This window comes from Lygodium microphyllum, chromosome 2 (genome assembly GCF_053477565.2).
Source record: "Lygodium microphyllum isolate KBCC chromosome 2, Lygodium_microphyllum_v1.1.10, whole genome shotgun sequence".
NCBI lineage: Eukaryota > Viridiplantae > Streptophyta > Polypodiopsida > Schizaeales > Lygodiaceae > Lygodium > Lygodium microphyllum.
Genome location: NC_141136.1, coordinates 163942332 through 163952564, shown reverse-complemented (window position 1 = coordinate 163952564; position 10233 = coordinate 163942332). Strand labels below are relative to the sequence as shown.

At 41.4% G+C, this 10233-nt stretch overlaps 1 pseudogene across 1 annotated transcript; it reads left to right on the top strand.

Annotated features, from left to right (window-relative positions):
• Window positions 1–316: 316 nt before the first annotated feature.
• Window positions 317–5624, top strand: LOC148040569 (calcium-dependent protein kinase 28-like; annotated as a pseudogene). Its single transcript, XR_015694998.1, has 13 exons — window positions 317–832; window positions 972–1102; window positions 1909–1950; window positions 2593–2704; window positions 2810–2888; window positions 2979–3145; window positions 3244–3370; window positions 3455–3567; window positions 3705–3824; window positions 4109–4171; window positions 4275–4448; window positions 4589–4686; window positions 4811–5624. The product of XR_015694998.1 is annotated as a calcium-dependent protein kinase 28-like (transcript).
• The last annotated feature ends 4609 nt before the right edge of the window (window positions 5625–10233 follow it).

Sequence of the window (10233 nt, the reverse complement as noted above, 5' to 3'; positions counted from 1 at the left end):
TGAAGGAAGAAGGTTTAAAACCTTGAACTTTTGAAAAATTTTAGTTATAAAAATAACAAATACATGTAAATTGATTCAGAAATCCCTGCAAACATTTGAGTTAGAGGTTTTTATATCTGCTACGAAAAATGTTTTTAGTGAATTGTATCAGCCAACTAATGTGAGAAGTGTAGGTGGCCTTAACTATTATTGTCACTAATCAGTTAACAAAGATTTGAGGGTCCGGCCCCAGTGACGCATCCCGACCGTACACGCGTATCCTCCTGTCTTGTTGCTTGCTAACTTCCGAGACTAAGTTCCTTCTTCTTCTCGCTCTGCTTCCAAGTTCCGCCACGTAATACGTGCACTTGTCCTTGTCGTGGTCCCAAACATTCCCCGCAGCTTTCCCCCCTTCCTCTTTTGCCTCCCTCCTTCTGTCTGTGTCTGTGTATTGTACTATATCGCAATTCTTCTTCTTCTTCTGTCTATCTATTGTACCTACATCACCGATTTGCTGTCTTATCATTGTTTTGCCGCCATGGGGGCCTCCTTCTCCTTCGCCTGTGCTTCGTCTGCCTTCGGCAAGCAACACACGAAGAAGAGAAGGAAGAGGAAAGCCACGGCGTCTTCGCCAGCTGGAAATCTGGCTGCCTGCTTCTTCGGATGCATGAGAAGCAGCTCGCACGCCCTCGTCCCCCGCGGCAAGCTCCCCAATTTCGGTTACTCCACCGATTTTTACGACAAGTACGACCTCGGCAGGGAGATCGGCCGTGGCCATTTCGACAAGACCTTCATTGCCTCGCGGATTCAGATCGGAGAGGAAGTTGCTGTGAAAGTGATCGAAAAGAGCAAGGTATGCCTGAAATATTCGAGGCACGCGTTCAATCCTTTCATGTATGCTGCAGAAGAGATTGAGCAAAGCTCACTCACACTTTAACGAGTCTTAGCGTAGCCTACTATCTCTGACCAAAATTTTGAACTACTCTTACCAGATGCTAGATCCTAATGCAGTGGAGTATTTTAAACATGAAGTGAAGATTCTGGAAGCATTATCAGGAGATGAAAATGTGGTACAACTACATGAAGTATTAGAAGATGATGACCGTGTGTACATTGTCATGGAGTAAGTGTACGAAGCAACTTGGTGATTTTCTCGTTAATATGTGGATGCTTTCTCTCTGCGTTTGTACAAATTCAGGGTGTCTTTTATGCTGGCAGCCAAGCAATCATGAAAATGCATGTGCACGAATTAGGTGAGAGGTCAAGAGATTTTGTAAACCGCTGTATGGTTTGAACCCTTGCTTACCTATGGGTGGGACCAAGGTCCCAAACGTGGTGTGTCTATGCAAGAAGCAAAAATGAAAGACTCGAGCCTGCAAATTGCTACACAAACAGCAATATGCTATTGGCTCATAGATGGCCGTGAAAGCTGCGAGTAGTGGCCACTAAAACAATGAGCCCTCTGTGTGGGGGACAGGTTTCTGAGCTCACCATCAGTGGATTTGTGTTGCCTCCAAGCAATTGAGTCTGCAGAGGATTAAATGCAACTTCAGGTTCATACTTAACTGCAGTCAATGACTCTCGCAGCATGCAATGCTGGTCGGTCTAGCAGAGGGCTTTCTACACCAGTGTTCACGTTTGGAGTTTGAATGTCTGAGTTAATGTACATCAGATAATTTGACCCAAGATGGTGTTCTTTCAGCATAGGAAATGGTGGTTTTCTTCATATTGAAAATCTTACACATTAGACATTTTGTAAATAGGTGGTTATGTCAGAGGAAAAGTAGTATAGTAGCAGTCAAGTCAACACTGAACAAAAAAGACACATTTTGGTAGCAACACTTGGTTGAATCATAAAGAGGCACAAGTTTCTTGCTATATGCACATATAATCAGACATGCAGCTTATGACATTGATCTGATTGGCCAGGCTCTGCAAAGGAGGGGAGTTACTTAATTGGATACGTTCCTGGTAAGCTTTGATTTATGCTCTCAATGAACTTTGATACAAGTTTTTTAATTTGTAAAAAGGCACATAAGGGTTAACTTGAAAGGCTATGAGATAGCTCAAGATAATGTCATTGCCAATATGTTGGTAAAATTTCAAACCTTGTCCAAGTGATTTTACAAGCAGGGGTTAGAATCGAAGCTTCTTCTGTATTTAGGAGCAGAATGAAGTTTTAGAGAACATCCCACATGATCCTTTGAATGCAAAACTATACTCCCAAAAGTCAACTTGATTGAAGTTCACTTCTATAGCTGTGCAGTTCTAATGTCAAAGATGAATTCTAATGATGCTCTGCATTGTAGTCTGTCCTTTTCTGTTATTGGACTACCATCTTTAGCCCTGAAAATTTGACCTGTGCGACTGTGCAAAATATCTGACTGTATGCACAGATGAAATACTTCTGACGGATTTGCTGGACTGTGCAAAATATCTGACTGTATACACAGATAAAATACTGGACATGCCAAAGCAGTGTTCAGTGTTGCTGCAGGATCAAACTGAGTTAACTATAGCTTTAGTGTTGTGATTAATTGAAGTCAAGAATTTTTTTAAACTCATATATGGAGACGGCTATAGATTTGTGTTTTATTTGTTTGCATTGACCAGAAAAAATAGTCACTACACTGAGAAAGATGTAGCAAAGGTTGTACGGAAGATGCTGAAGGCTGTTGCGTGCTGCCACCTCAATGGCATTGTCCATCGTGATCTAAAGCCTGAAGTAAGTTTTGGTTTTCCATCAATGAAAATTCCTTCATTGCATAACAATGTTTTGCATACTAATGCTTGCTATTTTGGGATGTGTATGTTTATGCATATGTGCTAGAACTTCTTGTTTCAGTCTGAGCATGAAGATTCTCTATTGAAGATGATTGATTTTGGATTATCAGATTATGTAAGAGCAGGTAAAGTACCAAATGATGTCTGGAATGTGGTGTAAATGACTGTTTTTGGTAAATCTTTGGCTTTGAAAATTTCTCTCTTCCAATTCACAGGAAAGGTTTTTCAGAATGTGGTTGGAAGTTTATACTATGTGGCCCCTGAAGTTTTGAGGCAAAGGTCAGGTCCAGAGTCTGATATTTGGAGCATTGGCGTCATCACATATATCCTCTTATCTGGTAGACGACCATTCTACGAGAGGGAAGATGGCATTTATCATGAGGTTGAAGTGTTCCAAAATGATGCTTATACTCTCTCTTGAAGCTCATAATGTGGCATGTTAAGACTCTTTATTGAACTGAACCCTGAATGACTTATCAGCTTTTGAGAAAAATGCCTGATTTTAAGCGAAAGCCATGGCCATCCATCAGTTCAAGTGCCAAAGACTTGGTGGAGAAGTTGCTGAACAAGAATCCACGAGCCAGACTCACAGCCGCACAAGCATTATGTAGGGATTTGGACCTTTAGTTTGTGATATTCAAATGAGCTAAAATCACAAGACTTGCTTGATTCTATCAGGGAACTGTTGCAGCCCATCCATGGATAAGAGGAGGAGAAGCTCTAGATATTCCTCTGGACATTTGTCTTCTTTCAAACATGCGTGAATTTGTGAAATACAGCCACTTAAGAAAGATTGCCTTGAGGGTTAGAGTTCTTACAACATTGACCCAATGTTTCGAGAAATAAGAAAATTGTCAACAGGAATAAATTTATTGTCTGAAGCTTCTCATGTTATTGTTTTGGGAATTAATGGTTTGCAATGAACTTGCTTACTTTCATAGGTATTTGTGAGCATCTTAACGGCAGATCAAACTGTGAATTTGCGAGACCAGTTCAATGTGATTGATGCAGACAAGAGTGGAACGATCACATTGGAAGAATCAACAGGTAATTGACTTCAAGTGCAAATTCAACTCAAGGTTATATCTGGTTGTATCTATAAAGCCTCTAGCTTGCACAGGTGTCTGCATTGCTGAGCATCTAAATTTGGGCGCAATGGCGCAATAGTTCTCATTATGTTTAGAAAGGAAATGTGAAATGTAGAGTGGATCTGTAGTTTCAGGTGCATGCATCACAGCTTCAATGCACCTATTTTGTTGCAATTTAACTTTATATTTAAGCTCCATTTTGTTCTGTGTATGGGAGAGAATTACATAACATAGTCTCTGAATTGCCCAACGTTTAGGCTCTAGCTAAAGACAAGTCTTGGAGATTGCAGGAATCAAACGCCCAGGAGATATTACATGTGGTAAGTCCTTGCAGAATAGATTATGACAATTTCCTGTTTGATTGTATGTGATAGCCTTTGCGAAGGTCAAGCTGTACAGTGATGAACTTGTTTGGCAATGTAGATGGATACAAACATGGATGGCCTTGTTGAATTTGATGACTTTGCAGCTGCGGCATTCCATGTTCATCAATTAGAGGACCTCAATAGAAGGCAATGGCATAAGCAATGCCATGCTGCATTCGAAAAATTGGACGTCAACAAAGATGGATATATCACACCTGAGGAGCTAAAACTGGTAATTTTTGTTATGTAGTAATAGTTGCAATAGAGAGGAGTCTTCCATGAAACTGTGAACGATTGCTAAATTTTGTGAGATCCTTGAAGAAATCTAAGTAAATCCTTTTGTTCTTGGGTTTCCTTGGTTTAATATCGCAGTATACTGGAATAAATACCTCTGTTGATTACATCATTGATGAGGCTGACATTGATAAAGATGGAAAGATCAGTTTTCAAGAGTTCTACTGTCTGCTTTGGTAAGTCTGCACATGTAATGAGGTTACATCCAGTTTTTCATATACAGCTCTGAACATTCATAATTTCTAATGAGTCAAGCTCATACACATTTCTGGGACATCATCAAGAGCTGACAAGTTGCAGGAATTTCAGTTCTATACAAGGATAACAAAAGAAGCTCTGGGATCTCAATGTGCAGAAGAAGTAACACCTTACCAAGAGGCCACTCGGGCAATTTTTTATACAACATTCTTTTATAGGCAACTGCTGTATTCATTCACAACATTCAAGAAGGTTGAAAAAGGGGAATTTTGTACAGCACATGATTCCTTGGTCATCTTTTGGTCAATTTGGTACATTATGATTTATCATGTACTTAAGTTCTTTCATTTGCTATACTGCTGGTGGGATATCTCTCAGCACACAACATAGCCTGTACTGTTTTTCAGGGCATGCTCAGATGTATAATTTTTTTACACTGCATGTTTTCAATGCATTTTTAACTTCACAACGTAAGAGAGAGGGGCACGCTGCATCCTTGACAATGTGTAAATTAGGCTTTCCTGTGTGAGGAGCACGCTGCAGCCTAATTTACTAATGTGTAAATTAGGCTTTCCTGTGTGGGGACCGCAATGCTGCCTCCATGTCTCCTATGTGAATGTTGTAGATCTTGAGATGTTCTAGTTGTATATAGCCACAAACAATGCGGCACAGGGTCAGGACCTCGAGAGCGATGATGCAATGTATTTGAGGGTTGTATATAGCTGTGGGACAGGGTCAGGCCCTCTATAGCGATGATGAAAGGTATTTGGGGATTGTATGCATTCTGTAAGCCTGAATGCAAACTGCATATGGATTTGAAGGTGTTATGGGCCATGCTGCATAAATGTAAGATCAGATACACTATATGAGTTTTTGTATTGGTATTGGATTCTAAAGTTCGAGAGGTCAGAGAAACATCACCTCTATAGTCATTTATCTGAAGGACAGAGTTGTAAATTCTATGTGTAGGGTTCTCTCTTCTCTCTAGCTTTTATCAGTATGTTTGTACTTGAGAACTTGAAATTTCTAAAAAGCGTTTTCTTGTCGTCATATTAGAACTAACATATTTGAATGCTGCATGATGCTGGCCTTACCGGGCAATCAGTGTATATCAGGTTAGCTACCTTATATAAATCGGTGCATTACCCACTTACCATTTTTCCCCTTCCTAATACCTGATGTCGGATAAGGGTGCAATGTATGCACCTGCCACGTTGATAGATTCTGTGCAATTCAATTTTAGTATTATCATAGTACAGTGCCAGTTTTGTGTTTGCCAAGGCATTTCCACCCTGAGATGTCAGTGATTGGTTAGTATCTAGCTAATCCAGTAGACACCAGTTCAAAAAATTAGGATACATTTCTATCATCATCAGCTCCTCGTGATGGCATTTCTGCAGATTGCACATACCAATCCTCACTAAAAGTCTTTTCTCTCAGCATAGCGTCAGGTCGGTTGTGTGTATGCATGTCAAGGTTTCTTTTCCGTCGCAGTAACATCTTTGCACATTCTTTCAACTTGGGAGTGTAAAGATCAGTCACCATGGGAAATCAATGTGCATGATGTTTGGAACTCTCAAGTGCGCACCATGCCTAGTGCAGGTCTCTCGTACTCTTCAGGGTTCTGTAATAACTGCAGTGTCAGGACATGCAAGAAACATGCCTGGGATCGGCACATTATGTGCACTCAATGCGGTTACTTTTGTAACAGCAAGGCTTGGCACCAGTAATGCTCTCTATGCACGGCCTGCTGGGGTTCATCTTCTCGAGGATGTACATGCAGAGGGAATTGTGAGAGGGTCCTGAATTTAAAGCCCAAAGAGTTCATCACACCCTGAACATAAACCTGTTGAGTTTTATCAAAAGATTGGACGTAGTTATGTAGTTTTCTAGTCCTGTCCTGGATCCAAAATCCATATTTTGGATTCAGATGGGTTCAAAGATGGTGGGCACGGATGAAGTGGGAAAGGGTTGGCAAAGGAGCACAGCAAGTTACACAAGTGCTCTTGAACTGACCACAGCGGTATCACATGTTACAATCCCAACACGTATCACACTCGCTCAAATCAAGATACTCACCTTCTTCATCCTGCAATCTTGCAGCGTAACATATGCTTCAATGGGTTTTCAAGTTGCGGGTGGTAGCACTTTGCCATGCAAGAGATGCTGGGAGCTCCCGCAGGTTCAGCAGGGAGCAACCACCATGCAAAGACAGGGTGAACGAATATGGCGCCAGCCAAGGTGGGTGGCCGAATTTGGTCCACATAGTCCAAAGGGAATGATAATGCCTGATATACTTTTTTAAAAAGATGTGGCAAAGCTATATTTCAAACAAAAAAAGATAAAGTGAGTACAACATCTAATAGATGCAACCGGCTTCAAGCCAACATGCTTAACTTCCTCTAAAAGAGCCTATGTATCCAAGACTTCTTCATGCAACTACCTGTAGCCGTGAGGACTTCAGCTCTAAGCTGGTCTAGGCTGTTATTAGGAGGCTCAGCTTCTCTTCTTCTAAATGCCATATTATTTCGCTCATGCCATATAAATTTCAGCGCTACACCAGTGACCAGGTTAATGAGATTCTAAGTACTATCATCAAAATTAGAGCGGTCAGCAAAGAATGCATTCGTCATCCCTAACCCAAACCTCAAGTTCGCTTTCTTCAGCCACTTTTTAATGGTCATCCACATTGGTCTAACATGCGGGCAGTCCCAGAAGACGTGCTTTTCAATCTTCTCATCTTTCCCATAGAAAGGTCAGAGTGGAGAAACTCTGATCCTCTTTGTAAGTCTGGTCCTCAAGGGCAGCTTTTTGATGAGAATTCTCCATCTTAATACATTCGTTCTAAAGGATGGCGAGGCTCTCCACACACTACTATCTCTTCTCTTCCAAGTTTGCATTGTTGCCATGGGGCATTCCTTTTTCCATTTGTGCTCCAGTTCCAGTAGAATTGTAGGTGAAGGAATCTTGAAGTCAACTATACTCTTACATAAAGCCAAAGCTTTTCTAGAAAGACTTACAATGTTAGGAAGTAAGGAGTCATTTTTCTACACAACAGACGTCGGCCAATCAAATTTGCGAGAATGCATCATGATTTGTAGCCAGTCACACTCCCGCTCGCTTAGCCCATACTTAGCCGCCAAGGCGTGCATGCTCATCATGCACGTATTATTTTCATCCCAAGCATCACTTCAGTTCTTTAATCCCTTGCAGTGCATAGCTCTTGATAGTTTGCTCTTTTTATGTACCGGAACAAAGCTCGGGTCAAAATGCCAATGGAGACAACCAAAGACTCTTGCATAGTGAAGAGTCACCTTTCAATGGCCCTTTGGATTTCCAATCCAAATTGATCATAATCCTCTGCCATTGCCTAGCCAGGCCTTGACAAACTATAAAACTGGGAATCTTGATAGAGAGATGCGGACAAACTAGGACATCCTGCCACTCGACATCCTTCCAACTATGGTCATAGATTTTAATGTTCGCAATCGAGTGCTTCATGAGTATCATCCACGGCTGACAGCCGTCCATCCTTTTAAGAAGGGCAAAGGAGAGACTTTGGGCCTTAAGGCTCAATGAATCGATTCCTGCACCTCCTAGTTTCCTATTAACAGTTAGGAGATGCCATCCAATAGTCGGATAGCCAACAGAATCTCCTCTGCTCCATAAGAAGCCTGTCAAAGTCTTTTCAACCTGATTCCAAGCAGATTGAGAGAAAGGCAAAACAGAGCCAACATATACAGTTACTGAAGAAAGAATGCTCTTGATAATGGTCAATTTGCTAGCAAACGAAAAGGGGCTATCTTGTCTACTTTCCACTTTTCCTTGAAATTTATCATAGAATCAATTGAACATTTGCTTTAGAGATACATCCACTTCTATTGGTACTCCTAGGTATCTCATTATTTGACCATGCTTTATAAGCTACTCTTTGATGCAGTAAGCACTGAGAATTTCTTGTATATCTCCATTAGATTAGCCACAGATTGTTTGTCATCTTTGATCACAGAAGAGTTATCATCAGCAAAAAATTGGATTGCAACTTGCGAGCCATCCGGAAGTGAAAGGCCTTTGATTGAGCCTGTTTGTAAAGCTTTATCAATCCTCCTAAGTAGTGGGTCTGTTATAAGTGCAAACAAGAGGGGGGGGGGGGGACTAGAGGACACCCTTGCTTGATGGACCTATGTAGCTCAAAGGGTATGGTGATCATGCCATTGATGCTGATAGCAGATGTAACTTCTTTAAAGAGAGCATTCACCATGCCAATAAACACCGGCCCAAACCTGATAGCTGATAAAACTGTTGTAATAAAAGTCCAGTTTACTCTAAGCTTTACCCCAATCCATGTTGATTAAGACAAAGTCTTTCTGTAGGGTCATAGCATGGTCAATTGACACTATGAGATTTAGCACATCATCATGGATCTTTTGTCCATGAACGAATCCATATTGCTTCAGATGAATCAACCTACCAAGAAGGTATTTAACCCTTGTTGCCAGTGCTTTGGCAAGCACCTTATAATTGAAGTTAAGCATGGTAAGGGGCCTCTAGTTCAAAAGTAGTGTCATATCATGGGATTTAGGAACTAGTTTAATGAGCCCCTGATTATCATAGTGGGGCATGATCCTTGATGCTCTAATGAAATTCAGCAAGTCCACCAAATCTGCACCACATACTACCCACATTTTTTGAAATGCTTCTGTTGGTAAACCATCTATACATGGAGCTTTCCGAGTCAACATGGCAAACACAACTTGCTTGATCCAAACTAAAGGGCTTGTCGAGTAATAGAGCTTGATCCATAGGGATCTTGTTAACAACACCACTAAGAAAATTATCCACTCTCCCTTCAAACCTGGGAACTTCCTTTGGAGGCATTCCAACAATGGAAGCTAGATGATCTCTGAAAGATTTGGCAATTGACTCATGATCCTACACCAACACACCCTGTTGATTGATAACGCCAGTTCACAGACTCTTTTTTCTGTTTTGCCTCACCCTGAGCTTCGCGAAGTAGAAGGCATTAGGACCATCTCTAAGGAGCTTCCACTGCCCTTTGAGCTGTACTTTGGCTGCTTGCACGGCCTCATTTTCCATTTGTTTTGAGGTACTCCTCTATACTCTTCAGGAGCTTGTGAGCAATTGCATAATCAAGATTACTTTTAACTGCCAGTAGCAGGGCTCCTCTTAACTGTGGTGCTCTCTCAATAATTTCCCTCTTGCATGTGGCTTTCCTCCTTCCCTGCCATTTTGCCACTTCAACAACAACTGCATCTAGGCACTTCTTCCATCTGTAGTCCGACATAACATTGGGATCTCTGGCCTGCTCCCATGCCTTCACCATTCTGTTAACAAACTGTCTTTCCTACAAGAAGGAAGAGTTAAGATGGAAAGGAGGCGGCCCTTGTTCATTACCACTTACTAGGATGAGTTTGAATGTGGGGAGAATTGAAATATGGTTTGAAGCTGTACATCCCTCAAGTGTCATATACTTGATTCCTCCACCAATCCACCAGGCCCCATTT